The sequence below is a fragment of the Macaca mulatta genome, chromosome 16 (genome assembly GCF_049350105.2).
Source record: "Macaca mulatta isolate MMU2019108-1 chromosome 16, T2T-MMU8v2.0, whole genome shotgun sequence".
NCBI lineage: Eukaryota > Metazoa > Chordata > Mammalia > Primates > Cercopithecidae > Macaca > Macaca mulatta.
The window spans coordinates 68,815,475-68,841,475 of record NC_133421.1 but is presented as its reverse complement, the minus strand read 5'-3'; the positions used below and the strand labels follow the sequence as shown (position 1 = coordinate 68,841,475).

The 26,001-nt window shown below is 41.8% G+C and overlaps 1 protein-coding gene and 3 long non-coding RNA genes across 36 annotated transcripts in view; 2 read left to right on the top strand and 2 right to left on the bottom strand.

Annotated features, from left to right (window-relative positions):
* Positions 1 to 26,001, top strand: part of GPATCH8 (G-patch domain containing 8) — a 107,386-nt gene that overhangs the window by 38,834 nt on the left and 42,551 nt on the right. The window lies entirely within an intron of this gene.
* LOC144335767 (uncharacterized) lies at positions 6,722 to 16,937 on the bottom strand. Its single transcript, XR_013406918.1, has 2 exons — positions 16,652 to 16,937; positions 6,722 to 7,044 (listed from the first exon to the last, which is right to left on the bottom strand). It is a non-coding gene; the product is annotated as an uncharacterized LOC144335767 (long non-coding RNA).
* On the top strand, positions 17,197 to 20,079 carry LOC144335771 (uncharacterized). The gene is made up of 3 exons (XR_013406922.1): positions 17,197 to 18,140; positions 19,035 to 19,193; positions 19,866 to 20,079. It is a non-coding gene; the product is annotated as an uncharacterized LOC144335771 (long non-coding RNA).
* On the bottom strand, positions 20,281 to 23,867 carry LOC144335770 (uncharacterized). Its single transcript, XR_013406921.1, has 2 exons — positions 23,180 to 23,867; positions 20,281 to 20,906 (listed from the first exon to the last, which is right to left on the bottom strand). It is a non-coding gene; the product is annotated as an uncharacterized LOC144335770 (long non-coding RNA).

Here is a 26,001-nt window from a genome sequence, read left to right as displayed (position 1 = left end):
CTCGATCTCCTGACCTCGTGATCCGCCCGTCTCGGCCTCCCAAAGTGCTGGGATTACAGGCTTGAGCCACCGCGCCTGGCCGGTTTGCATAGTTTTAAGTGTTGGGTTGACTTGAATGGAGGTGATTGCTTTAGAAGAAGATCAGAAGACTAGATTTGCTTTTCTCTCCAATATGAAATACCTCTTCTATTCGAGGACACCCAGGAACATTGTTGATTGTTATTCTCTTTGTTCAGGCACACAAGGTGGGGCTGTTTCATAGTGGCTAGCAAATCTGTTTGAATCCCAGAATTTTTCATGTTAAGCATCAGAGACTTTAATGTACAACTAGAACCTGCAGAGAGAAAGGAGGGGGAAGAGATAGATGAGTGTTTAAGAAAGGATAGGTAAATGGCTACTCACCTACTTTGGGTGATCCAAAGTTATTTTCAATTTTTGTTTTTAAGGAGATTTTAGGCAGGGTGCTGCGGCTTATGCCTGTAATCTCAGCACTTTGGGAGGCTGAGGCAGGAGGATTGCCTGAGCCCAGGAGTTTGAGACCAGCCTAGGCAACATAGACCCCATCTCTATCTCCACCTATACCACACCCCTCAAAAATTAGTTGGGCTTGGTAGTCCACGCCTGTGGTGTCAGTTACTCAGGAGTTTTGAGGTAGGAGGATTACCTGAGCCCGGAAGGTTGAGGCTGCAGTGACCCTTGATTGCACCACTACACTCCAGCCTGGGTGACGGAGTGAGACTGTCTCGTCAAAAAAAAAAAAGAACAGTTTAGAATTTTGGTTCCCTTTGAACTTTGAGCTTCTTGAAAAGAGGAATTAGGTTTTATCCATATTTTACCTCCATCTCCATGGTAACAGGTATATATAGGAAGTACTCAATAACTCATAAATCTATTCATTTAAAAATTCAAAGGAAATTTAGGCTGGGCGTGGGTGGCTCACGCCTGTAATCCCAGCACTTTGGGAGGCCGAGGCGGGTGGATCACAAGGTCAGGAGATCGAGACCATCCCAGCGAACACGGTGAAACCCCGTTTCTACTAAAAATACAAAAAATTAGCCGGGTGTGGTGGCGGGCACCTGTAGTCCCAGCTACTCGGGAGGCTGAGGCAGGAGAATGATATGAACCTGGGAGGCGGAGGTTGCAGTGAGCCGAGATCGCGCCACTGCACTCCAGCCTGGGCGACAGAGCCAGACTTTGTCTTTAAAAAAAAAAAAAAAAATTCAAGGGAAATTTAAAGCTCATGTGAAGGGCTTTTTTCTTTTTAATTGTTAAAAAACAGATAACATAGCCGGGTGCAGTGGCTAGCACCTGAAATCCCAGCACTTTGGGAAGCTGAGGCAGAAGGATTACCTAAGGCCGGGAGTTGAGACCAGCCTGGGCAATATAGCAAGACCCCCATCTCTACAAAAATATATATTTTTTAATTTCCTGGGCTTGGTGGCACACACCTATAGTCCCAGCTATTAAGGAGGCTGAGGCAGGAGGGTTACTTGAGCCCAGGAGTTGAAGGATGCAGTGAGCTATGTTTGGGCCATTGCACTCCAGCCTAGGTGACAGAGCAAGACCCTCTGTTTAAAAAAAATAAATAAAACTCACCCTTTCCAAAACATATAACATAAAATTTAGCACCTTAATCATTTTTAAGTGTACAGTTGTGTATGTTAAGTATATCCACATTGCTGGTGCGAAGTCCATCTGTTTTAAATGATTAGTATCTTTATTCTCCAAAAAGAATGGAGCCTTATTCTATTTCCAACATTAAGAATTGAGTTTGTTTCATAACTGGCTGTTTTTTTCCTAGTGTCAGATTCAACAGTGTACATGCAGGCATTGTGCTGGTTTCTCTCACATATCTCTTTCTGTAGTACCCACATAATTTAACCTAGAATATATCCGCATTTATTGTGTATTGAGGCAATTTATGACAGATTTCTTTGACCATACTAAACCGTTGATATAAATAACCACTCAAGAAAGCCCTGTCACTCTAGCGTAAACAGTAATGCCTCCTTGGTATTTTATAGACTAGGAATCGCATGTAATTTCTCGGCTTATGCTTTTGTAAGTTTTTCACATTGACTAGTTCATTGTCAACTTTCCTTTTTATTTGAGTTTAGGACTCTTAACATATGTCACATACAACCATCCACTAAAATTTTAAACCTGGTCCTTTTGGGCTTTTTTGTCAAAGGTTTAAAAATTATTTTGACCCATTCAAGGCTTTTGCCAACAAAAGTTGCAGTTCTTGGGGCTCCAGTGCTGATGCCTTGTCACTGAATAGATTGGAGAATAGGGCCTGCAGACTCTGGAATGAAGTTGTCTGTGGCTGTACTTTGTAAACTGAGTTTATTTTTGTACTCATATTTTCTTATTCACGTTTCATTCTCCCTTAGTATTTGTTAAAATATTTCAGAAAATTTTTAAAAAGTTATTATATATGGCAGATACTTGTTAGTATTTAAAAATAAAAGACTTGAAGAAAAGATAATGTTGACAAGATAACTGAAGGAAACAACACAAAAAAAGCACTACTGATGAGAAATATTATGAACAATTATTTGTTATAGAAACAGAGGATGTGTTTAATTCAGAATAAAGCAAGAGTGAATGACAGTTGTATTTTGTAGCATTTAGACTGGATTCAGTTCTGGAAGTTGTTTTGTAACCTTTTGTCAGCTTTGAAATGGAATGTAGTTCAAAATTTTTATTTTTCTGTGAAATACATTTAGTCAGTAGGTGTAGCCCAGAAATGGTGCCTAAACTTTCTTTGTTACATTGTGTAAGTGCTGTTTGATGATTTGGCTGATTCTTTGGTGACAGACAAAAGTTTAGCTCCTAAGAAAAATGAATGGGGTCTGATATTATTTCCTATCTCACCCTGTCTGGAAGTTTCGATGAGTACATTGAGACAACCAACGCATATTTACTGACCTAACACTACATTCTAGTTATAGCAGCAGTAAATACCATAAGACATGGAGAGAGTAGATAAGGCATGGTTCCTGACTTTCAGGTTTATTTCCCAGTCCCTAAAGTCTTGTTTTTTGTTTGTTCGGTTTTTTTTTTTTTTTTTTTTTTTTTTTTGAGACGGAGTCCTGCTCTGTCCCCCAGTCTGGAGTGCAATGGCACGATCTCGGCTCACTGCAAGTTCCGCCTCCTGGGTTCACGCCATTCTCCTGCCTCAGCCTCCTGAGTAGCTGAGACTACAGGCGCCTGCCACCACGCCCGGCTAGCTAATTTTTTGTATTTTTAGTAGAGACGGGGTTTCACCATGTTAGCCAGGATGGTCTCAATCTCCTGACCTTGTGATCCGCCCATCTCGGCCTCCCAAAATGCTGGGATTACAGGCATGAGCCACGGCACCCAGCAAGCCTTGCTTTTTTTTAACTGCTGTAGACCTTTGAAGTTTCCTTGAAGCCAAGGATGATGTTTTCAACTTTTGTGTATTCCTTTCATATTTAAATTAAGTATGTGATCAGTCTGAATATTTAATTAAAAAATTATTTCAACCTCCTTGTGAGTAGGGAGTCTCACTAGTTTTTGTGTAAAAGTACTTGGTGCAGGGTGTAATGGCAGTTTGTTAATATTTGGAAATACAAGATCTGGGTTTGAGTTTGTCACTGCCATTTCCTATGAGTAAAGGGAAAAGGTACCATTTCTGAATTACTTTCCTCAGCAATAAATATAAGTTAAAATCTCTGCCTGTCTTCTTAAAGAGTAGTTATGAAAACAAAGTAAGTGAACTCACATTATACAGACTATAAAAATGTCATATATGCTTATTATTAACACCTATTGTATAGTACATAGTTATTTTAACTGAATTAGAGATAAGCATCCTTAGGGCTTCCAAGGTTAACAACAGTAATAGTTAATATGCTTTCTATATGCTTTATAAGATACTTTATATGTGGACTTCAGGATCTGTGCTTTTGATGTTAGATGTGTTTTAGAGCCCCTAAATCCCTAATTTTGGTGTCTGGTTCACTAATTCTGAGCTCACTAGTCATCTCTACTGCTGAGTCTAACTTCTGAAAAATCTAACATCTAGAAACAGCCTCAGTGACTCAGTCGTGGCATTGGGACAACTGAATAACAACCCAGAATTTTAAAAGTCGGATGCCCATTTGTCGTTCCTTACTCCACGTAAATTTCAGGTGAATGAGAGGTTTAAATGTAAAAAATGAAATCATAAAGTTACTAGGATGAACAATGGTAGAATTATTATCTTAAAATAATATTTGAATTAGAAAACCTTTTCTAAGCATAACCCAAAACTTAGAAGCCATTAAGAAAAGGAAAAGGCCAGGCACAGTGACTTAAACACCTGTAATCCCAGGACTTTGGGAAGCGAAGGTGGGAAGATCACTTGAGGCCAAGGGTTCAAGACCAGCTTGGGCAACAACAAGACCCCGTTTCTACAAAAAATTTAAAAAATAGATTAGCTGGACATGGTTGCATGCATCTGTATTTCTAGCTATTCGAAAGGCTGAGGTGGGAGAATCCCTTGACTCCAGGAGTTCGAAGTTGCAGTGAGCTGTGATCATGCCACTGAACTCCAGCCTGGGCAGCAGAGCAAGCCTGTCTCAAAAAAGGAAAGGATAAGTTTGGCTATATTTCATCATAAACAAAGTCAACAAACAGACTGGGGAAAATATCTGTAATATCTCATGATAGGCAAAGAACAACTTTCCTTCAGGTATTTATCAGTTTGAGAAAGACCAAAGTTAGCCTGGTAAGATTATGGGAAAATAGCCATGAGTTCATTACATCATAGCCATGAGAATATCAACTAGTGAAAACCATTACAGGGAACAACTTGGATTACTTAAAAATTAAAATGGATGTATTCTTGAATCCAGTAAATCCAGCTTTTTTTTTTTTTTTTTTAGACAAGGGTCTTGCTTTGTTGTCCAGGCTGGAGTACAGTGGTATAATCATAGCTCACTACAGCCTTGGTCTCCTGGACTCAAGTGATCCTCCTGCCTTAGACCCATGGGTACTGGGGACTACAGGAACATGCCACCATGCCAAATTTTTTTTTTTGGGGGGGCAGGGACAGAGTCTTGCTCTATCACCCAGTGCAGTGGCGCAATCTCGGCTCACTGCAAGGTCCACCTCCTGGGTTCACGCCATTCTCCTGCCTCAGCCTCTCGAGTAGCTGGGACTTCAGGCACCTGCCACCACGTCCGGCTAATTTTTTGTATTTTTTTTTTTAGTAGAGACAGGGTTTCAGCATGTTAGCCAGGATGGTCTCCATCTCCTGACCTCGTGATCCGCCCACCTCAACCTCCCAAGGTGCTGGGATTACAGGCATGAGCCACTGCGCCCAGCCCACACCTAATTTTTAAGAAATTTCTTGTAGAGACCAGATCACACTATGTTGCCCAGGCTGGTCTTGAACTCCTGGGCTCATGTGATCTTCCCACCTTGGACTCCCATAGTACTGGGATTATAGGTATGATCCACCATGCCTGGCCTTTTCGTGCAATTAATTAAATTTTTAGGATATAAAATTCTTAAGCATTTCTTCCTGGTTACTAAATAATTAATATGATTGTTAACACACAGTTGCTTCCTGTATAATAACATGTACATTCCTTTTGTTGATACTGAAGCAGCTTTTTCAAAGTTTTGCTTGTTTTATTTGGAATATATCTCCAGACATCTCACACATCATTTTAAGAACATTGTTTTAAGTTTTGGGATTGAAATAAATAAATGTACAAATTTTACTTTGTAAAATCATTAGCCAAAACATATGCTGAGAGAGATGAACATTCTCTGTAGGTTGTATAGTAAAGCTGAGGCATTTTATTGTGAAATATTAAAGTGGTGTATTCTGTGGGTATACAGGAGTGTGCCTGTATGTTTATGTTTGTATTTACTTGACCATGAAGATAAAAGTTTTTGTAAAGATAGACTCTCTGAAGGGAAACTGAGTTGCATTTTACCATATTTTAAAAATTTGGGCTGGTTGCAGTGGCTGACACCTGTAATCCCAGCACTGGAAGGCCGAGGCGGGCAGATCACCTGAGGTCAGGAGTTCAAGACCAGCCTGGCCAACATGGTGAAACCCCTTCTCTACTAAAAATACGAAAATTAGCTGGGTGTGGTGGCGCGTGCCTGTAATCCCAGCTACTCAGGAGGCTGAGACGGGATAATCCCTTGAACCCAGCAGGTAGAGGCTGTAGTAAGCCAAGACTGTGCCACTGCACTCCAGCCTGGGCAACAAAGCGAGATGCTGTCTCAAAAAAAAAAAAATTTTTTTTTATATACTTGTATTACTGTTCAAAAAATGTAGTTGTTTGAGAAAAGACCTAAAGAAGGCAGAATGAAAACAGAGTAGAGTTGCGGGTATTTCTTTGGTTTTATTTATGTATACCTCCTTGCCAGTCTTATTTCAGTTAGGAAATAAATGGTGAATACAGTGTAGGGCAAGGCCTGCATTACATAAATCGCAACTATGTTTAGACTACATTTTATGACTAAAGGAAAATTATACTTTTTTCCCCCCCCCCATTGGAAATGAGGTCTTTCTGTATTGTACAGGCTGGTCTCAATCTCCTGGCCTCATGCAGTCTTCCCACCTTGGCCTTGCAAAATGCTAGGATTACAGGCAGAAAACTAGATTTGAATTCAATAGAATATAATAGAAACATGTAATGTTACAATTTAGGCTTTATTGTTAAATTAGAATATGAATTAATATTGTACTGACTTCTGTCCTGGTGTGGTGGCTCATGCCTGTAATCCCAGCACTTTGGGAGGCTGAGGCAGGAGGGTAGCTTGAGGCCAGGAATTCAAGACCAACCTAGACAACATAAAAAAATCTTGTCTTAACAGAAATAGAAAAATTAACCAGGTCTGATGACACACGCCTAGCTACTTGGGTAGTAGCTAGCTACTTGGGAGGCTGAGGCAAGAGAATTGCTTGAGCCCTAGTGTTGGAGGTTATAGTGAGCTGTGATGTGCCACTGCACTTCCTGCACTCCAGCCTGGGAAACATAAGTAGACCTGTCTCTATAAATAAATAAGCAAGACCTGTCTCAATCACTATAAATATTTTACTAATTTCTTAAGAAAAATCATTTTTTATCTGGGCGTGGTGGCTCACACATGTAATCCCAGCACTTTGGGAGGCTGAGGCAGGTGGATCACCTAAGTCCAGGAGTTCGAGACCAGCCTGGCTAACATGGCGAAACCCCACCTCTCCTAAAAATACAAAATTAGCGGGACGTGGTGGTGGGTACCTGTAATCCCAGCTACTCGGGAGGCTGAGGCAGGAGGATTGCTTGAACCCGGGAGGCGGAGGTTGCAGTGAGCTGAGTTCATGCCATTGCACTCCAGCCTGGGTGACAAGAGCGAAACTCTGTCAAGAAAAATCATTTTTTGAGAAAATATTTTCATTAATATTATAGTGACATAGACACATTTTTCTGAATAGTCTTTACAGAAGCTAAGTTGTCTTTCTATCTTACTTTCCCTTTTCAATTCGTGTTTTCCTCTATAAAAAGGTAATAATGCTTAATATTTATTATGTGCCAAATATTGATCTAGAGTCCGGATGTTTTGCACCATCTCATTTAATGAAATAGATACTAGTATGCTCATTTTATTTTATTTTATTATTTTTATTTTTTATTTTTTTGAGATGGAGTTTCACTCTTGTTGCCTAAGCTGTAGTGCAATGGCGCGATCTCAGCTCACCGCAACCTCTGCCTCCTAGTTCAAGCAATTCTCCTGCGTCAGCCTCCCAAGTAGCTGGGATTACAGGCATGAGCCACCACGCCTAGCTAATTTTGTATTTTTAGTAAAGACGGGGTTTCTCCTTGTTGGTCAGGCTGGTCTCGAACTCCCGAACTCAGGTGATCTGCCCGCCACGGCCTCCTGCAGTGCTGGGATTACAGGCGTGAGCCACCACACCCAGCCACTCATTTTGTAAATTGAAAGTTTTGGAAAGATGATACAGCTACTAAGTGTCTGCCATTCAACTATAAGCCTGACTTTGAAATCAATATTTATACCTTTTCCCTTCTTAGGAAAAGCTGATACTGAAAATAGGAATAGGTTGTTGGGGGGATAGCAAACATGTAGCTCCCCCAAATCACAAATCAAGGTATGGATTGTCAGAAAGCTTAGTTATAAACAGAGCTGGTGTATTTGAAGAAGCATGTAGCTATAATCTCTGTTTCCTGATCATTAAATGGGTCCTGGAGTCTTTATACAGTTGCCAAAGGCAACCATAATTTTAGTTATTCACGATCCACATTTAATAAAATAAAATATAGAGCCTCTAGATGTGGGGAAAAGAAAGAAAGATCAGACTGTTACTGTGTCTATATAGAAAGAAATAGACATAAGAGACTCCATTTTGTTCTGTATTTGAGATGCTGTTAATTTGTGACCCTACCCCCAACCTTGTCCTTGCAAGAGACATGTGCTGTGGTGACTCAAGGTTTAAAGGATTTTGGGCTGTGCAGGGTGTGCTTTGTTAAACAAGTGCCTGAAGGCAGCTTGCTGGTTAAAAGTCATCACTATTCTCTTAATCTCAAGTACCCAGGGACGCGTACACTGCCAAAGGTTGCAGGGACCTCTGCCTAGGAAAGCTAGGTATTGTCCAAGGTTTCTCCCCATGTGATAGTCTGAAATATGGCATATGGCCTCGTGGGTTGGGAAGACCTCATCGTCCCCCAGCCTGACACCCGTGAAGGGTCTGTGCTGAGGAGGACCAGTACAAGAGGAAAGAAGGCCTCTTGGTGGTTGTTGGCGGTTGAGATAGAGAAAATCATCTGTCTCCTGCCAGTCCCTGGGCAATGGAACATCTCGGTGTAAAACCCGATTGTATGTTCTGTTTACTGAGAAAGGAGAAAAACCGCCTTAGGGCGAAAGGTGGGACTTGCTAGCAATGCTGCTCTTTATGCACTAAAAAGGTTTATGAAGATGTTTGCATATGCATATCAAGGCACAGCACTTTTCCTTAAACTTACTCATGTCACAGAGATCTTTATTCATATGTCTTACTGCTAACCTTCTCCCTACGATGATCCTATTATCCTGTCACTTCCCTTTTTCTAAGATGGTAAAGATAATTATCAATAAATACTAAGGGAACTCAGAGACCGGTGTTGGCGTGGGTCCTCTGTATGCTGAGCGCCGGTCCCCTGGGCCCACGTTTTCTTTCTCTATACTTTGTCTCTGTGTCTCATTTCTTTTCTCAAGTCTCTCGTTCCACCTAACGAGAAACGCCCACAGGTGTGGAGGGACAGGCCACCCCTTCAGTAGAGCCTTTGACCTTTTTTTTTTTTTTTTTTCTGAGACGGAGTCTCGCTCTGTCGCCCAGGCTGGAGTGCAGTGGCCAGATCTCGGCTCACTGCAAGCTCCGCCTCCCGGGTTTACGCCATTCTTCTGCCTCAGCCTTCTGAGTAGCTGGGACTACAGGCGCCCGCCACCTCGCCCGGCTAGTTTTTTGTATTTTTTAGTAGAGACGGGGTTTCACCGTGTTAGCCATGATGGTCTCGATCTCCTGACCTCGTGATCCACCCGTCTCGGCCTCCCAAAGTGCTGGGATTACAGGCTTGAGCCACCGCGCCCGGCCAAGCCTTTGACCTTTTTAATGGAATAAACATAGAGAAGAGGCCCAGATAATAAACAAGATTCGTCAGAATTGGCAGTCTACAGTAAGAGGTTAGGTTTTAGGGATAAAACAGAAAAGGAAAGGACCGGACGTGGTGGCTCACCCCTGCAGCCCCAGCACTGTGGGAGACCAAAGCAGGAGGATTGCTTGAGGCCAGGAGTTCAAGACTAGCCTGGGGAACATAGGCAGAGGTTGTGGTGAGCCAAGATTGCACAATTATACTACAGCCAGGGCAACAAGAATGAAACTCCATCTCAAATAAATAAATAAATAAATAAATAAATAAAATGAGCATACTGATATCTATTTCATTAAATGAGACAGCGCAAAACATCCAGACTCCAACCTGGGCAACAGAGCAAGACCTTTTCTCTAAATAATAATAAAATACTATAAGGGTTCAAAAGAATAATAACTAGGGGTGACTTCACTAAGAAGTCCTGAGGAGGGAGGGATAGATATTACCAAAGACAGGAGATACTGATGTATACAAAGTAATTGCAGTTGACAAAGAGTAGGCATGGCTAGTGGAGCAGATTGTGTCCATGGTGTAGTGGATTTTATGCATTTTTTAACAGAAGAAACCACCTCAATCTTTTTTTTAATGTTAAACTTCAGTATATGAAAGTGGGGGAACCCACCAGTTGTTTTGATTGAAGCAGAGTTCTAGGTCTCCAAGAACAGTTTAAAAACTGTAACTAGGCTGGGCACGATGGCTCAATCTAGGCTCAATCAAACTAGGCTGGGCACAATGGCCTGTAATCCCCAACACTTTGGGAGGCCGAAGTGGAAACATCTCTTGAACTCAGAAGTTTGAGACCAGCCTGGGCAACATAGTGAGACCCCGTCTCTACCAAGAAAAAAAAAATTAACGTGGCATGGTGCACCCTTAGTCCCAGCTACTTGACAGTTTAGGTGGGGGAAACACTTGAGGCCATGAAGTTGAGGCTGCAGGGAGCCATGTCATTGCCAGTGTACTCCAGCCTGGATGACGGAGTGAGAGCATGTCTCAAAACACACACACACACACACACACACACACACCCCTATAACTAGAAGGGAGAAATGGGAAATATTAGTATAGGCACAAATCTCATATGCTTAGCATATAAATCTCATCATATACGCTAAGCACTTAATAATATCTCATTTAAATCTTACAATAAGCCCCTGAGAGAATTACTGTTGTTCCCATTTTGTGGAAGAAACTGAGTCTTAGAGAAGTCTAATATGTTGCCCAAGGATGAGCAACCAGTAAACTATAGAATCAGGATTCAGATCTCAGTTGTTCTGCCTCCAAAGGTCATGCCACACTGAATGTGGAAGGCTTTAGTGCTCCTCCAATCTGGAATTGTATTTTGTAAGCCAAAGGCACTTTGATCAGAACAGAGGTATAGACTTACAGCAAGAAGAGATACTGAAGGCCGGGTGTGTTGGCTCACGCCTGTAATCCTTGCACTTTGGGAGGCCAATGTGGGTGGATGCTTGAGCTCAGGAGTTCAGGACCAGCCTGGGCAACATGGCAAAACCCCATCTTTACTTAAAATACAAAAAACAAATTAACTGGATGTGATGGTGTGCGCCTGTAGTCCAGCTACCTGGAGGACTGAGGTGGGAGGATCACTTGAGCCCAGAAGGTCAAGGCTGCAGTGAGCTGAGATCATGCCACTGCACTCCAGCCTGAGTGACAAAGTGAGACCCTATCTCAAAAAAAAAAAAAAAACAAAGATAAGTTAAAACGCACTATACAGTTGAGAAATTTATTTTTAGGATTCCAAAATGTTTTAATGATAGGGCTGAAACCCAAACCCAAATTCTTTGATTTGCCAGCTAAATCTCTTTTCATTTCATTGGTGGTGGAAATGAAATAATAGTCTGGTCAAAGTATGTCTGAGGATGGAGATGGAAAACCATTTAGAAAGTTGTCTGGGTATGAGTATAGGTAAGGACTTGAAAGAGTAATAGCAGTGGAAATTGAAAGGAAGGTATAACTATGAAGGCTGATAAAATAAGTCAACTATGAAGACAATATATAGTCAGTTTATGCATATGTTTGACTAACAAGCCGCAGTTCACTAGATTTAGTGTTAATCCTTTATAATAGCCATCATTTATTGTTTACTGAGTGCTTAGGTATGGATTTTCTAACTTCAGTCCTCTTCGAGGTGGATATTCCCATTTTACAGGTGAGAAAATTGACATTCTGAGCAATACTTTGCCCAAGGTCTTTTTTTTTTTTTTTTTTTTTTGAGATGCAGTGTTGCTCTGTCACCCAGGCTGGAGTGCAGTGGTGCAATCTTGGCTCACTGCAACCTCTACCTCACTGGTTCAAGCAATTCCCCTGCCTCAGCCTCCCAAATAGCTGAGATTATTGGTGCACACCACCATACCCAGCTAATTTTTCTGTATTTGTATTAGAGATGGGGTTTCACTGTGTTGGCCAAACTGGTCTCAAACTCCTGACCTTGGGCAATCTGCCCACCTTGGCCTCCCAAAGTGCTGGGATTACAGGCGTGAGCTACTGCGCCCAAGATCTTCTAGCAAATAAGTGGTAGAATCATGGTGCCAAAACCTATGCTTTTAACCAATATGCTGTAATGTACCTAAACTGTAGGTGCTAGCTTATTTGTCTGTCCTGGAGAGATATGATGGTGGTGAGAAATACCAGTGCCACTGAATTGAAATATACAGCAGTTATTCAGGCCAGAAAAAGTAGAGATAATTCTGAATGTGATATATTCTCATAGGGCACTTGAAGTGGTCATATATATTCTTCATGATGAGTATAAATTCACTAGAAACTTAATGCTAAAGTTGAGTGGTAAGAACTTTTGCCAGATATTTAGGAATGGAAATTGGTGTCCAGGGAAAAAGAAAATACTCTAACTTATGTCTCATACTATAATTTCCTCCCTGATTTCTTGTACTTTCTGTTTCTCTCTTGTGGCATTTTAAATATTCAATCTTGTATAATTTTTGTTGATGTGTCTCCTACCTAATTCAGTAGACTGTAAATTCCTAAAGGATAGTAATTACTGTGCATTTATGTATTCTCTATTGTTGCTTTTCTTGTTTTGTATTCTGCATATGTTTATTGAATGCTTAAAATGTGCCAGATCCGGGTTGGGTGTGGTGGCTCACAACTGTAATCCCAGCTCTTTGGGAGGCCGAGGCAGGTGGATCACTTGAGGCCAGTTCAAGACCAGCCTGGCCAACAAGGCGAAACCCTCTCTACCAAAATATATAAAAATTAGCCAGGCATGTTGGCGCACACCTGTAATCCCAGCTACTTGGAAGACTGAGGCATGAGAATAGCTTGAACTTAGGAGGCGGAGGTTACAGTGAGCTGCCTGGGCGACAGAGCGAGACACTGTCTCCAGAAAAGAAAAAAAAAGAAAGAAAAAGAATGTGCCAGATCTGTACTAAGTAAGAGTGAATACCTCTCTGGAATGCCCTCCAGAGCTTTATTTCTAATAGGGAAACAAATAATGTAACAAATTTAATACAGTATAATGACTGTTGTAATTGTGAAGTTAAAGGTACAGTGGAGGCTTAATAGGGAATTGAGCAATTTAACTTATAATTTCAAAATTTTAAAAATAATGTGAAAAGTCTCAGATTGTGAGAATAAAGCAAGCAACTATTTTCTGTCTGTGCATCTGATGGATACATGGAGTACAGGTGTCTGTGAGTTAGTGGAATCTCTTTATTCTTCCACGGGAAGCATTGGTATTTTAAAGTGGAATGAAATCTGAAAATGATAAGAACATAAAGTAAAAAGTGTTTTATAATAAATATTTTATTAAAATATTTCAAAAGTTCATTTAAAATTTACCACCAAAATTTAAAGCAATGGCACTTAAACACTTGGAAAAGAAAACAAAGTGTAATATCTTTTCATGTAGTATAGTATCTTTTCAAATATAGTTTATTAGTTTTAAATCCAGTTTTTCCTTTCTCACTAAATCTTCCCAAACCAGTAGCTAGAACTCCCATTTGGTTTTCTTGTAATTCCCATTTGGTTCAAAAGGAGGGAGCAAAGAATGTAAACCTGAAGTAGGAGTTGGGGCCTGATGATAGCATACGTAGTTGAAATTGAGTGTGAGACAATAGCAAGTGGTTTGAGTTTTGCTGTGTTCAGAGAAGCTGATTGTTGCCACCTAAGATTATAATCTCAGTGTTGCTGGATCTTCTGAAATTGTTAAAAGAAGCCAGAAATTCAGATTTCTTTTCTGTGAAATGTTCTAATTGATAAATGTTGGCTTGAAGTCTAAAATAATGAAATTAAACAAAACATATACCAGGCTGTATTTGAACCGCAGGTTACTACTTTGTGAGCTCATCTGAAATTTCACCTGGGTTCAATTCTAGCTCTGCAACTAGTAATCACTGTGACCTTGCTATACCCTCCACATAGCCATATTTTTACAAGATTTGGGGGTGTCAGGAATTAAATATGGCATATATGTTTTATATACCTATATATTTCTCATTTTTCTCTCCAGTGTATAGAATGAGACATAATGCCACTTAAAAGACTGAGAAACTTAAATGTTTATCTGAGGTGAAACTGCTAAGGATAGGAGCTACCTTTACGGCACAAGTTTTCTAACTTCTACCCCAGTGCTTTTTCCATTATTAGTCTTATGGCTTTCAGCAGAATCACCTTGGGTTCTTGTTAAAATGTAGATTCAGGCCGGGCACGGTGGCTCACACCTGTAATCCCAGCACTTTGGGAGGCCGAGGCGGGCAGATCACCTGAGGTCAGGAGTTCCAGACCAGCCTCAACGTGGAGAAACCTCGTCTCTACTAAAAATACAAAATTAGCCGGGCGTGGTGGTGCATGCCTGTAATCCCAGCTACTTGGGAGGCTGAGGCAGGAGAATTGCTTGAACCTGGGAGGCGGAGGTTGCAGTGAGCCAAGATCGTGACATTGCAGTCTAGCCTGGGCAACAAGAGCAAAACTCCGTCTCAGGAAAAAAAAAAAAAAAAAAAAAAAGTAGATTCTGAGGCTGGGTGCAGGGGCTTATGCCTGTAACCCCAGCACTTTGGGAGACTGAGGTGGGAGGATCGCTTGAATTCAGAGTTAAGACCAGCCTGGGCCACATAGCAAGAGTTTGTCTCTACTGAAAAAGAAAACAAACAAAAAATTTAATGTCGATTCTGACCAGCATATATCAGCAGGTCTGAGGTAGGGTTCAGGAAATGATATTTTATTTATTTATTTTTTGGAGACAGAGTTTTGCTCTTGTTGCCCAGGCTGGAGTGCAATGGTGCGATCTCAGCTCACTGCAACCTCCACCTCCCGGGTTCAAGCGATTCTCCTGCTTCAGCCTCCCGAGTAGCTGGGATTACAAGCATGTGCCACCACGCCTGGCTAATTTTTGTATTTTTTGGTAGAGACAGGGTTTCACCATGTTGGCCAGGCTGGTCTCAAACTCCTGACCTCAGGTCATCCATCCGCCTCAGCCTCCCAAAGTGCTGAGATTACAGGCGTGAGCCACCATGCCTGGCCCAGGAAATGGTATTTTAAATATCCCCTTGCCTCATTTTTTTAATGCAAATAGAATGGACCAGGGCTAGAAAAACGTTCTTTTGGACCATATGAATAAGAGACTTCTAAGGAAATTACCTTCATTATAGTAAGTAAGGTGGACAGTTTTCTTTTTTTTTTTTTTTTAATTTATCCAAAATGTATTGGTTATACTGAAGTAGTATAGTGCTTGGTTTTTTTGTTGTTTTTTTTTGTTTGTTTTTAAAACAGTCTTAGCCTTAACCTGATTTACATTGTTTCCCACCTTATTATTTATAGACTTTTGGACCTAGGTTAGTTTGCCTTATTAAAATGACATTGGGTTAGTAGGATACTTAGGCAAGAGAATGGAGTGTCCAGGAAGCTTCTTAAGTGGGCAAAAGGGTATATAGTGATAGTGGTTTCTTTCTTTTTCTTCTTTTTTTTTTTTTTGGCTCACGTGATCCTCCCACCTCAGCATCCTGTGTAGCTGGGAATATAGGCATTTGCCACCATGCCTGGCCAATTAAAAAATTTTTCTTTGTAGAGACAAGGGTCTCCCTAAGTTGCCTAGATTGGTCTGGAACTCCAGGGCTCAAGCTATCATACTGCCTCAGCCTCCCAAAGTGCTGGGATTATAGGTGTGAGCCACCATACCCAGCCTGTAATACTTTGATTATTGATCATAGATAATAATTTTCTCCATCTGTAAATGGGGTTGTTTCATTTTCATCAAATTGTATGTAAAACATTTGGAAATTATCACAGATTCTGTTTTAGAGTATCTTTCATTTTAAGATATTTACTTTCAAAAATGCCAAATTTAAATTAGCCGGGCGTGGTGGTGGGCGCCTGTAATCCCAGCTACTCAGGAGGCTGAGACAGGAGAATCGCTTGAACTCGGGAGACTGAAGTTGCAGTGAGCTGCGATCACGCCACTGTACTCCAACCGGGGCAACAGAGTGAGTGAGACCCTGTCTCACAAACACTCCCAAAATGTCAAATTTGGAAATAAAAGGAAGACTAATTTCTCTATTTTCTGAATCCTTGAGCATTTTGTGTAGTGATTTAAAGTTTACAAAATATCTTCCATATGTTGTCTCTTTTGGTCTGTATGCCAGTCCTAAAAAGGGCAATAGGGTTGGATGTGGTGTGATGGCTTATGCCTGTAGTCCTAGCTACTTGGGGGGTTAAGGCAGGAGGATTGCTTGAGCCCAGGAGTTTGAGGCTGCAAGTGAGCTATGATTGTGTGACTGAACTCTAACCTCCAGCCGGAGCCATAGAGCTAGAACCTGTTTGGGGGAGAAAAAAAAAATGGTGGTGATAATATTTTCATTTTGTAGGGGAGGGTGTGGAGGCTCAGGCTCTGGTTGCCAAAAGTCACACAAGTGTTTAGATATTATCTCTCATTAGAGAGCTAAGATTTGCAGCCCAGTCTTTTTTTAGGGATTGCCTAGAAAAATATAGAAAGAAGTTTATTGGCTGGGCGTGGTGGCTCAGACCTGTAATCCCAGCACTTTGGGAGGCTGAGGCGGGCAGATCACGAAGTCAGAAATTCAAGACCAGCCTGGCCAATATAGTGAAACCCCGTCTCTACTAAAAATACAAAAATTAGCCAGGCATGGTGGCAATTGCCTGTAGTCCCAGCTACTCAGGAGGCTGAGGCAGGAGAATTGCTTAAACCCCGGAGGCAGAGGTTGCAGTGAGCCGAGAGTGTGCCACTGTACTCCAGCTTGGGCAACAGAGTGAGACTTTGTCTCAAAAAAAAAAAAAAAAAAAATTATTAAACATGAAATGGAGGCCAGGCGCGGTGGATCACACCTGTAATCCCAACACTTTGGGAGGCCAAGATGGGCAGATCAGTTGAGGTCAGGAGTTCGAGACCAGCTTGGCCAACATGGTGAAACCTTGTCTCTACTAAAACACAAAATTAGCTGGACATGGTGATGCATGCCTGTAATCCCAGCTACTCAGGAGACTGAGGCAGGAGAGTCACTTAAACCTGGGAGGCGGAGGTTGCAGTGAGCCAAGATTGTGACACTGTTCTTCAGCCTGGGTGACAGAGTGAGACTCAGTCTTTAAGAAAATAAAAAAAAAAAAAAGATGAAATGGAGGAGTTACAGTGGAAAGTTTAAATGAGACTGGAAAGTTTTTTGGGGTAATAGAGTGGTCCTGGAATAGTAAAATTTTCAGTGTAGCTATGGAAAAACAAAAGTAAGTTTAAGAAGGCATTTGATTGTTGGCTTATTATAATATCACAAGACTGGCCACTATCTGCGTAATTCCCCCAGATATTTTGTACTGAAATATGTTCCACTCTTCAAACTTTAAAATTGTGAAGTGAACCTTACAGACTTGTCTAACTCCTTTATTTTTAGATCACAAAACTAATATAGGTGGCATGGTGACTCACACCTATTTCCCAGCACTTTGTGAGGTTGAGGCAGAAGGATAACTCGAGGTTAGGAATTTGAAACCAGCCTGGGCAGCATTGTGAGACACTGTCTCTACATTTTTTTTTTTTTTAATTAGCCACACGTGGTGGTGAGTGCCTGTAGTCCTAGCTACTTAGGAGGCTGAGGTGGGAGGATCACTTGAGCCCAGGAGTTCAGTGTTAAACAGTAAGCTATGATGACTTCACTGCACTCCATCCTGCCTTGGCAACAGGGTGAGATTCTGTCTCTAAAAATAAAAAGAAATTAACAGCTAATAATGGGTCACATGCCCAATTAACAACAGAACTGTAATTCAGATCCCCTGAGTTTCACGTTGCCACTCTTTACAAGTATATTTTTTCTTTTGGAATTCTAGGCTGGGCACAGTGGCTCAAGCCTGTAATCCCAGCACTTTGGGAGTATGAGGTGGGTGGATCACCTGAAGTCAGGAGTTCGAGACCAGCCTGGCCAAAATGGTGAAACCCTGTCTCTACTAAAAATACAAAAAATTAGCCAGGCATGGTGGCAGGCAGCTGTAATCCCAGCTACTCAGGAGGCTTGAGGCAGGAGAATCGCTTGAACCTAGGAAGCAAACATTGCAGTGAACCGAGATCTCGCCATTGCACTCCAGCCTAGGCAACAAGAGTGAAACTCCATCTTAGGGAAAAAAAAGGAAAAGAAAAAGAAATACATAGGTTGGAGCCCACTGGTAATTTTTGGTCTACCTACATGTATATAGGAGTGTATTGGGTACTTCAAAAAAGCAATTACTTTTTACTTTGACCTGTTTTTTAAAAAGAGGAAAAACGTTTTCAGAATTTCTAATAGGCCACTTACCCTAAACCTAATTTCCTGGAAAACATCATTATTATGAGGGCTGACTTGAGATTTTCCTTCACTGAAACTGGTTATGGCAACTTTTCAATTCAGTTTTTTAAAAGTTTGTCGATATATGGATGTAAGTTCTTTAGTATTTTTTTCTTAAACATTTGATGCCTCCTTCTCCTTGATTCCTGAGTGATAACAAAAAACGAAATTGAACAAACCTTAAGCCTCTAATGACCAGTAATGTAAAACTCAAATATTTCATTATAAAAGTTTGTATTTTTTTGATACATGGAGACCTTTCTAATATAGTGATATGTTCTACTTGATAAAATAATTCCTTGATTATGAGAGTTAAATCATTAGTATCTTGTGATGTTAAGCGGCGTGCATCATCATGACTAAGTACTTACGGTTGAACCAATTTCAGACCCATTACGAACATGTTCGTTCTCTGAGTCAACAAATGCTTTTTAACTAAATGCTATTCTGGCCTATATACTGTGTCAGATATGGATACAAACATAAGTAAAACTCAGAGCACAAAAGTTCTACCACGTTATTTTTGTTTTTTTGTTTTTTTTCCCCCTGAGACGGAGTTTCACTCTTGTTGCCCAGGCTGGAGTGCAATGGTACTATCTTGGCTCAGTGCAACTTCCACCTCCCGGGTTCAAGTGGTTCTCCTGCCTCAGCCTTCCGAGTAGCTGGGATTACAGGAGCGTGCCATCACGCCCAGCTAATTTTTGTATTTTAAATGCAGATGAGGTTTCGCCATGTTGGCCAGGCTGATCTCAAACTCCTGACCGCAGGTAATCTGCTGCCTTGGCCTCCCAAAGTGCTGGGATTACAGCCGTGAGCCATGTGCCTGGCCTGTTTTTTTTTTTGTTTTTTTTTTAAACTAAAGACTTATGTTTTTTTCCCATATCTCCTAAGCCCCATGTTTTAGTCTATTTTACCCCAAAATTGTATTTATTAAATTGGCTTTCCTATTTTTAAAAAAAATTGATCTTAGCATGGTGGTGAGCTTGAGACAACCTTCAGTGAGTCAATATAATTTTAGCTAAAACAGTTGTATCTCAGGTAAAAGTATGATTTTCTTTAGGTTTTTTTTTTTTTGATTGAAAGTAACTCATGAATTCTCTTTATTATCTCTTCTAAGGGCTTGAGGATACCGTTATCCCTGGATGAGATATCCTTTCCAGGCCTAACATTCTGATTTAACAACACTTTCACTAAAGCCTTTTGCCCCACCTTTGTTCCTGTTTATTACTATATTTAGTTATATGATTAAAATTGAACTATCTTATCCTAGATGGACAGTGTCAGATGGAAATTCGTTTAGGTCATAATTAAACTTTTGTGCCTTAGAAAACATCTGTATTTGGGCCGGGCACGGTGGCTTACGCCTGTAATCCCAGCACTTTGGGAGGACGAGGTGGGCGGATCACAAGGTCAGGAGATCAAGACCACAGTGAAACACCATCTCTACTAAAAATGCAAAAAATTAGCTGGGCGTGGTGGCGGGCGCCTGTAGTCCCAGCTACTCGGGAGGCTGAGGCAGGAGAATGGCACGAACCCGGGAGGCAGAGCTTTCAGTGAGCCGAGATCGCGCCTCTGTACTCCGGCCTGGGCGACAGAGCGAGACTCTGTCTCAAAAAAAAAAAACAAAACATCTGTATTTGAAAATCAAATTGGGCAGGCACTGTGGCTCATGTCTGTAATCCCACCAAAGTGGGCAGATTGCTTGAGCTCAGAACAAGCTGTGCAGGCAACATGGCGAAATCCCGTCTCTACAAAAAATAACAAAAATTAGCCACATGTCACCACATGTATGCACCTGTAGTCCCAGCTTCTTAGGAAGCTGAGATGGGAGGATCACTTGAGCCCAGGAGGTTGAGGCTGCAGTGAGCCGTGATTATGCCACTGCACTCCAGCCTGGGCGACGGCGAGACCCTGTTTCAAAAAAAAAAAAAAAGGAAGACAGAAAATCAAATTAATGTGGTTGTTGTATAGGTCATTAAAAAGGCCATGGCAAGAATATAGTTGGTTTTTGTAGAACTGGGTAATTTGAACTCTATTTTGGGTAGAAAGTTTTTCTCTTTTTTTAAACCTTAAAAACACTCTAGGGAATAAGTATTGTGCTCAGTGTTTTCAGTTAATGTTTTCTGAGAGTTAGCATCTATCATATGTTAGAGTTGCTTAGAAAAATATCTGAATGATGCTGAAAGTAAGTGTTTCTATGCCACTTAAAGACTGTCATTTTCAGGAGAAATTTGCAAAAATTAAGCTTTGGTTTGGAAATAAATGTACCATGTTTTATTCAGTGTTTCTGAAAGTTTCATGTGATCACTGTTTCAATAAATGGAATGATATTTAAGTCCATTAGCATGACTTGAATCCTATTTTGAATACTTTTGCAAATCAAAGAATCACCTGCGTAGTTTTTTATTCTTGATTTTCACATATGTATTTGAATTACTTAAAAATAAGAAATAGGCTGGGCGCGGTGGCTCAAGTCTGTAATCCCAGCACTTTGGGAGGCTGAGACGGGCGGATCGCGAAGTCAGGAGATCGAGACCATCCTGGCTAACACGGTGAAACCCCGTCTCTACTAAAAAATACAAAAAACTAGCCGGGCGAGGTGGCGGGCGCCTGTAGTCCCAGCTACTCGGGAGGCTGAGGCAGGAGAATGGCTAAACCCGGGAGGCGGAGCTTGCAGTGAGCTGAGATCCGGCCACTGCACTCCAGCCCGGGCGACAGAGCGAGACTCCATCTCAAAAATAAAAAAATAAATAAAAAAATAAGTACTTTAAATATGTCAATGTTGGGTCTTGGCCTTTATCAGCTTAATGGTCTTTTTTTCCCCCATTTTCTCTTTTCTTTCGACAAGGTTTTTCTCTGTCACCCAGGCTGGAGCGTAGTGGCGCAATCATAGCTCACTTTAGCTCCTGGGCTCAAGTGGTCCTCCTGCCTCAGTCTCCTCAGTGGCTAGATCTGCAGGTGCATGCCATAATGCCCACCTAATTTTTTTAAGAAAAATTTTTTGGAGAGATGGAGTCTTGCTGTATTGCCCAGTCTGGTCTCAAACTCCTGTCCTCAAGCCATCTTCCTGCCTTGACCTCCCCAAGTGCTGGGATTACAGACATGAGCCACCAAGCCCAGCCCAGTTTTAATTGTCTTTTGAAAGTGGATTTTAGGGCCGGGCGCGGTGGCTCAAGCCTGTAATCCCAGCACTTTGGGAGGCCGAGACGGGCGGATCACGAGGTCAGGAGATCGAGAGACGATCCCGGCTAACACGGTGAAACCCCGTCTCTACTAAAAAATACAAAAAAATAGCCGGGCGAGGTGGCGGGCGCCTGTAGTCCCAGCTACTCGGGAGGCTGAGGCAGGAGAATGGCGTAAACCCGGGAGGCGGAGCTTGCAGTGAGCTGAGATCCGGCCACTGCACTCTAGCCTGGGTGACAGAGCAAGACTCCATCTCAAAAAAAAAAAAAAAAAAAAAAAAAAAAAAAGAAAGTGGATTTTAGGCCAGGCACATTGGCTCACACCTATAATCCCAGCACTTTGGAGGCCAAGATGAACAGATCGCTCAAGCCCAGGAGTTCGAGACCAGTCTGAGCAATATGGTGAAACCCCATCTCTACTAAAAATACAAAAATTAGCCAGATGTAGTGGCGGGCACAGCTGCTCAGGAGGCTTAGGCTCGAGAATGGCTTGAGTCTGGACGCTGGAGTTTGCAGTGAGCAGAGATGGCACCACAGCACTCCAGCCTGGGTGACTTAGCAAGATCCTGTCTCCATAAACAACAAAAAAGAGTGGATTTTGTGACTTTTTGATGGCTTTTATATTTACTTGTACTTCGTTAAGGTCAAGTCTTTAAAGACAACTTTAGATATCTTTAAAAGACAACTTCACACATTTTTTTAAGCTTTTTTAACTGCTTATGCATTAGCTTCACTAATGTTCTGTTTTCTCTCAGTCTCTTGCTGAACTCAGCTGAAGTTCCAACTGCTCAGATTACTCTGTTTTGCCTATTTATTGGTAATTCATGGAACATGGTGCTGCAGTGGTGGTGTTGCTTTTTTTTATTTTTTTATTTTTTTCATCATCACTATATGCAGTGCCCAGAACAGTGCCTTGAATATAGTAGAAACTCCTCTCTCTCGCTCTCTCACTCGCTCGCTCTCTCTCTCTCTCTTTTTTTTTTTTTTTTTTTTTGTCTCTTTGAAACAGAGTTTCACTCTCGTTGCCCAGACTGGAGTGCAATGGTGCGATCTCAGCTCACTGCAACCTCCGCCTCCCAGTTCAAGCGATTCTCCTGCTTCAGCCTCCCGAGTAGCTGGGATTATAGGCATGCACCACCACGCTCAGCTAATTTTGTATTTTTAGTAGAGACGGTGTTTCACCATGTTGGTCAGGCTGGTCTCGAACTCCTGACCTCAGGTGATCCACCTGCCTCGGCCTCCCAAAGTGCTGGGATTACAGGCGTGAGCCACCGTGCCTGGGCTTTTGTTTTGTTTTTTGGGGGGACGGAGTGTCGTTGTGTTGCCCAGGCTGGAGCGCAGTGGTGCAGTCTCGGCTAACTGCAACCTCTGCCTCCTGAGTTCAAGTGATTTTCCTGCCTCAGCCTCCTGAGTAGCTGGGATTACAGGTGCCCATCACCACGCCTGGCTAATTTTTGTGTTTTTAGTAGAGATGGGGTTTCACCATGTTGGCCAGGCTCGTCTCGAACTCCTGACCTCAAGTGATCTGCCCGCCTCAGCCTCCCACAGTGCTGGGATTACAGGCGTGAGCCACTGAGCCTGGCTGAAACTCAGTATTTTTTGTAAATATTTGTGTTGAATCTCTGTAAGGGGAAAAGCAGTATTTGTTGTAAATATTTGTGTTGAATCTCTGTAAGGGGAAAAGCAGCAGAGATACATTGTGTTCTTACATCTTACATTGTGGTATTCTTAACATCTGTTGACAGTTCAACCAGTGTTTTAATCACTGTAGAAGCTTCTTCCTTTCTAATTTATTTCTGCAGGGAAATCATATGTCTTCTGTTTTCTAAATTATGGCTGATTACTGTATTATGGTTGTCCTTTAATATATTCTTCCCAGTTGTTCTATTCCTAGAGTTTGTCTCTTTAAAAATAGTGTTTCCCTGGGCCGGGCACAGTGGCTCACACCTGTAATCCCAGCACTTTGGGAGGCTGAGGTGGGCAGATCCTGAGGTAAAGAGATCGAGACCATCCTGGCCAACATGGTGAAACCCCATCTCTACTAAAAATACAAAATAATTAGCTGGGCTTGATGGCGCACCTGTAGTCCCAGCTACTCAGGAGGCTGAGGCAGGACAATTGCTTAAACCCGGGAGGGGGAGGTTGCAGTGAGCCAAGATCGCACCACTGCACTCCAGCCGGGGTGACAGAGCGACACTCCGTCTCAAAAAAAAAAAAAAAAAAAAAAAAATAGTGTTTCCAGTCCGGACGCAGTGACTCACGCCTGTAATCCCAGCACTATGGGAGGCCGAGGCGGGCGGATCACGAGGTCAGGAGATCCAGACCATCTTGGCTAACACAGTGAAACCCCATCTCTACTAAAAATATAAAAAATTAGCCAGGCGTTGTGGCGGGCGCCTGTAGTCCCAGCTACTGAGGCTGAGGCAGGAGAATGGCATGAACCTGGGAGGCAGAGCTTGCAGTGAGCCGAGATTGCTCCACTGCACTCCAGCCTGGTGACAGAACGAGACTCCATCTCAAAAAAAAAAAAAAAAAAAAAAAAAAGTAGTGTTTCCCAAAAAACAACAAAAGAACCAGCCGGGCACAGTGGCTCACACCTGTAATCCCAGCACTTTGGGAGGCCGAGGCAGGCAGATCACGAGGTCAGGAGATCGAGACCATCCTGGCTAACATGGTGAAACCCCGTCTCTACTAAAAATACAAAAAATTAGCCGGGCGTGGTGGCGGGTGCCTGTAGTCCTAGCTACTCAGGAGGCTGAGGCAGGAGAATGGTGTGAACCCGGGAGGCGGAGCTTGCAGTGAGCCGAGATGGTGCCACTGCACTCCAGCCTGGGCGACACAGCAAGACTCCCTCTAAAAAATATATATATATGAATTAAAAAATTTTTTTAAAAGAGTTATTTCTCTGTAGTTTAAGTCTTTGGGACAGTTTTGTAGATTGGTGTAGCCTTAACCATTTTAAAATCAAAACTGATTCCTGAGGGGTTGTTCTCAATAACAGGGTGACTATGATAATCAGTGGGTTTTTGTATTTGTATTCCCTCCTTACTTGTGTCATCATGCCTTCACATTTTAGCAAGACCTGCATATATATGAGAGCATTTAGGAATTTCTATTATTGCATAAGTCAACCTACATTTTAAAATAGACAATAGGCTGATGTGCAGCTCACACCTGTAATCCCAGAGCTTTGGGAGGCTGAGGCAAGAGGATCACTTGAGCCTGAAAGGTGGAGATTGCAGTGAGCTGATCGTGCTGCTGTACTCCAGCCTGAGCGACAGTCTCTCTAGAAAATAAATATGTAATTCTGGTTATGAAACATTATTTAAGGTTTTGACTTAGAAAATATGAGTATCAGTTGTTTTCCATCAGATTAATACATTGATATTGGCACATTCTTGATTTTGCATGTGTTTCCTTTCCCTTCCTCAGTTGGCCAAAGTACAGTAAGTGTCTATAGATCTCTTCCTGAGGAAGACAGTTTCTTTTAAGGAGATTATTTCGTGTTCTGGTTGAAGTTGCTTCCTTTAGAGTGAAACAAGCAACAAAAATGTTCTCACTAATTTAATATATTTTAAATAATATTTGCCATATTTTAAAAGAAACCAAGAAGTAGGGAACCTGAATTTTACTTTTAAAACAAGTTGAGGCCGGGCGAGGTGGCTCACGCCTGTAATCCCAGCACTTTGGGAGGCTGAGATGGGCGGATTACCTGAGGTCAGGAATTTGAGACCAGCCTGACCAACATGGAGAAGCCCCGTCTTTACTAAAAATACAAAATTAGCCAGGCATGGTGGTGCATGCCTGTAGTCCCAGCTACTTGGGAGGCTGAGGCAGGAGAATCGCTTGAACCGGGGAGGTGGAGGTTGTGGTGAGCCGAGATCACACCATTGCACTCCAGCCTGGGCAACAAGAGCGAAACTCCATCTCAGGAAAAAAAAAAAAAAAAAAAAGGTTGAGTTTTCTAGCGAATACGTATTAGCAGACACTCAGTTGCTACCTACCTTTTGAGGTCATCACTACAAATTGGTATTTAGGTATTCTTAGTGATGTTCTTTAGGATTTATCATTGATAGCAACTGAATAAACTGAGGGGGTGTTTTGTTTTGTTTTTTAATGCTGCAGTGTCTTCCTGTATGTAGTGTTTGGTGTCTTTTCCCACTGGGATTTTTCCTTGGTCTGTAGCCTCTTTAATAATGTTAAGAAATTACTACTTGGCCCAGGCAATAATGTCACCTTCAAGATTGCTTTGAAAGTCATACTGTTTGTTTTCTGTGAGTTAACTCTGAGTGGAGTAATTTTAAATGTGACAGTTCTTTTGATGTCAGTTTCTCTAGAGCTCTCCTTCAAAGATTGGTTTTGTTGTGT